Genomic DNA, 4,707 nt, shown 5'->3' on the forward strand with positions numbered 1-4,707 from the left:
ACAAAGCGAGGCAGTGCGAGACAGTGCGAGGCAGATAGAGGCAGTGCGAGATAGCCCATGAGAGTGTGAGACAGTGCGAAACAGTGCCAGACAGTGCGAGACAGAGCGAGGCAGTGCGAGAGAGTGTGAGACAGAGCGAAGCAGTGCGAAAATGCGAGAGAGTGCGAGACAGTGCGAAACAGTGCGAGACAGTGCGAGATAGCGCGAGAGAGTGCGAGACAGAGCGAGGCAGTGCGAGATAGCGCGAGAGAGTGCGAGACAGTGCGAGATAGTGCGAGGCAGCGCGAGACAGAGCGAAGCAGTGCCAGACAGTGCGAGACAGAGCGAAACAATGCAGGACAGTGCGAGACAGAGCGAAACAATGCAGGACAGTGCGAGACAGAGCGAAACAATGCAGGACAGTGCGAGGCAGAGCGAAACAATGCAGGACTGTGCGAGACAGAGCGAAACAATACAGGACAGTGCGAGACAAATCGAAACAATGCAGGACAGTGCGAGACAGAGCGAAACAATGCAGGACTGTGCGAGACAGAGTGAGGTAGTGCGAGATAGCTCGTCACGCGTTAAACTGGTATATCCTTTGGCGAAAGCTCAGAACAGCATTATTTCTTCCCAGATCCGTTTTCCTAACATCATACATCCTATGAGTATAATTTTTATATCCTATGTAGCTATGCATAGGTTTGTATAGCGATGCTATCATGCAATGTGCAAAAGCACGACAGCAAACATCCATCGCATACTAGCCAGCTATATGTCCGACATTTTTCGCTCGAATATATACGAGTAACGACATTGCGTAGAAATATGTTTACTGAACATCCAGCTTTGGTTAGTGTGAGTGCACATTGAGAACCACTTACTGAGTTTGTCTCGGTTGATTTTCAAAACTTAACTTGACGAGGGCTAGATGGAGCGAGTATTCGCACGCCAGATCAACGGTATACGGTACACAGACATACAGCGTTAGGCGCACGTAATCTCACTAATTACGAAAATGCGTTTCGGAAGTTTAGGGAGATTTTAAATTTTCAACACTAGCGTTAAGCTAACGTTCTGTCCCTTTCATATACACGCGCACACACGAGCGCGCACGCACAGAAATACCCATACACTACACAGGCAGCACGAGCAATAGAGATATAGAGAGAGGTAGAAAAAAACAGAGAGCTAGAGCGGGAGAGAGAAAGAGAGAAAGAAAGAGAAAGAGAGAAAGAGAGAGAGAGAGAGAGAGAGAGAGAGAGAGAGAGAGAGAGAGAGAGAGAGAGAGAGAGAGAGAGAGAGAGAGATGGAAGTGCAACTGGAGTGGAAACATTCGGCTCGGTCGCCGCGTATTAGACGGAAACTGATGCAGTAGAGTGATTGCAGCCATCTTAGTCGTGAGGGCGTCATAATAACGTGATATTATTAGAGTATCAGTTGGATATCCAGGCGGTATTCTCGACCAGCCTTTCACGACGCGTGATAACGTAAGCCGAGTGAAAGCCGAGTGAGCACATCCCCACGCGAGCGACGCGCGAGTTGGTGGTCCCGGAATTTGCGGTCGGCAAAGAAAACAAAGAGAATCTGTAAACATGTACGGTGCTGTAAATGAGAAAAATCGGTGTTGTCTAACCAACGTATATTTTACGGCTTTGAGCAATGCTAATGTTTTGACAGCAGATCATCAACAAAATCTAGAAAATTATCCGCAGATACAAATCGTGTTACGTAAGGGAAATACACAGTGTGATTTGATTGATCTGAGACAGCGTACGTGACCGCGCTCGTAACGCGCTCGGTATAACTAAGTTTGGTGAAATTACAACTAGGGTATTATAAGTGTTATGGCTCGAAAATCAGCGTTAATTTAAACTCTACTTTCTGACAACATTATATATATATATATTAATATATATATATATACATATACGTGCACACGCACAAACACGCCCACGCACATACGCACACACACACACACACACACACACACACACACACACACACACACACACACACACACACACACACACACACACTTTATATATAATGCAATTATTTGTGGATATATACCAATCAGAGGAAATTGGAATGCATACAGCCAATCGAATGAATTCGCATCGGATATCGGCGATATTGAAATAAAAACATGGGAAGCGCGGGGATCGCATTTACTAGTCAGACAGCGACAATATTTATACAGACGCGCACGGAATTTCCTCCAAATTACATTGATGAATATATACTCTCTACGAGCACCAGCTGGGACATTAATGGTAATAACGCGATGGTTTGACGCGACTGCTGCCGCTAATAACACTCGGCGTCTGTTTGTCCTAATTATCATGCTCATTCACCACCCGCGCTCGAAAACACCGTAATAATGACAATGCTAACCGGTAGAGGGCAGACTAGAACTCAGTGGTAAACGCCGCAAAAATACGAGAAAAACATACATCATACATATAGACCGGGAGCCCAGGGGGTTAATATAAAGATTTGGGTAACGGCATCGTCGGCATTTTATACTAATGCGTAATTTTGAGCTAATAAGGGAATGCATTTAGGAAATCTGGCCGGCGGTTTGAAATGATTTCGCAGAAGTTTCTTTATCAGCCGATCCTGCTATTTTTACATGCTACGTAAAGAGGCTTTGTGCGCTCGCGACGTGCATTAGTAGAGACGCATTTCCATCTAAACACAAATTTCCTCATTATGCGTTCGACAGGTCTTTTTAAAAATGGAAAATAGTGCAGCACAAATTTTTTGTGCAAACGTGCTGCATCGTGTTATACATAAAAAGAAACCCCGCGGAAAAATTTAACTGAATAAAAGCATACGAGGAAGTACCGACGAGAAAAAGCAGTTGTAGGGAATGAAATGGATAACATCACTTTAATAAACACACACACACGCGTCTATTTGTTAATGACTACCTTTCTGCTTCTCTTTATTTACCCGATCCCTAACTCCAACTATAACCCTAATCATAACAATTATATTCATTATTGTTAGCAAATGATAATTACTTCCTACTATATAACGGCTGTGTCGCACCTGGACGACAACTGTCAGGTGAATAAGTCATATTAGTGAGCTAGTTAGCTAATGACCGTGCCTGTCAGCCAATGTTATTTGCAGGGAGTTTTTACTGTTGACTTCAAACACGTATATTTCGCTAGCTACAAATAGAGCGTGTTCGTATGCGCAAATCTGTCGGAAATTCAACACTTGTTTTTCATGAGCACATACGATGTCCACTTCCATGAACCATTGCCATGACTCACCCACCGAAAGTGATTGACGAGTGGCTCTAGCCAATCGCCGCTGCGACAGGGGCGTTCCAAAAGCTAGGTTTAGCTACGAAGTGCTGCCGAGTCAACGAAATTTTGGTGCACGCGTGAAAAACACAATATCTAAAAGTGCACACATACACTTCTCGCTCGAAAGGATAGGTCAATTGCACGCATCAGAAACATAAACGCAGATCTACCCCCAAAAGAACTAACTAAACATATAAAAGAATAGAAAAAAATTCGCAACAATAAATGGCAAACTTACATAATGCGACGGACGTCTCTCCCGATTGCTTTAAGAGCCAATTTCGTTCAACGCACAACCCATCGCATTAATAAACGACGTAATGTTGGCTTTCATGGTCGGATTTAATTCGGCAATCACTGATATCCCGTCGACTTTCGACGCACATCAGACGAGCGTCGAAGCATTGCGTACAGTAGCGCCGCAATTACAGGCCGACGTCTTTCCGGTAAATGTAAGTGCACCGCATTGCTTATGCCGCGTCGGCTACTTCCCAGTACGCGGCTTAATGTGTGGGCGGCAGCGGCGACGGCAGGTTAACTCACGGGGCACATATGCGAATTAATGAATTAATGCGATTGTGAGATCTTACAGCTGAATGAGCTTCTATGCGACCTTTACAGCTGTATAGTGTTCAGAGAATAGGTCACTCGATAGAGAGAGGGCTCTCCGCTGTCATACGAGGCTTCGCGTACAAAAAATTCGTATGTATTAAATGTACAATCCTTCGTCAAAATTAATTAAAGTGATTGCCCGTGTGATGACTATCGCCCTCGACTGGTAACTCCAGTACAATACCGTATTAAAACGTCTCTTTGAGTTTGTAAATTGGATCTTTTTAGTTTTATTGTAAAAGTGGATGAATTCGTTCAACCACTCTGGATTAATCTTAATGATTTTCGTACGCCGAGGCACCTATTATTATGGACATTTACGGAATAGCATAAGATATGTCATTACTCACATGCGCTAGATACGCGTGAAAGTACGTGGATGTCTGCGTGCGTACGCCTTTGTGTGTGCGTGCGCCTGTGTCCGTGCGTGCGTGTGCATGTGCGCTGGCGAGTGTGTGCGTAGGTGCGCTCTTGTAATGTATCTGCATGTGTATTTCGAGTTTCATGTGTGCTTCGGCAACAAATATCGATGCTATGCAGGCATGCAAAAATCTACCCGCTTAACATTTAAACATATTAAGTCGATATACTTGCCAAACAGCCTCTTAGCGGTGACAAGGAGCAAAAAAAGGAATGATAGTGAAAGAAAAAGTAAACGGGAAAAACAGAATAGAGTGCTGTGTAACATGGTGGAAGCTATTACGGCTATTTTTTCTCTCTCTCTCTCTCTCTGTCTGTCTCTCTCTCTCTCTCTCTCTCTGTCTGTCTCTCTCTCTCTCTCTCTCTCTCTCTC

The sequence above is a fragment of the Priapulus caudatus genome, unplaced genomic scaffold (genome assembly GCF_000485595.1).
Source record: "Priapulus caudatus unplaced genomic scaffold, Priapulus_caudatus-5.0.1 Scaffold88, whole genome shotgun sequence".
Classification (NCBI taxonomy): Eukaryota; Metazoa; Priapulida; class Priapulimorpha; order Priapulimorphida; family Priapulidae; genus Priapulus; species Priapulus caudatus.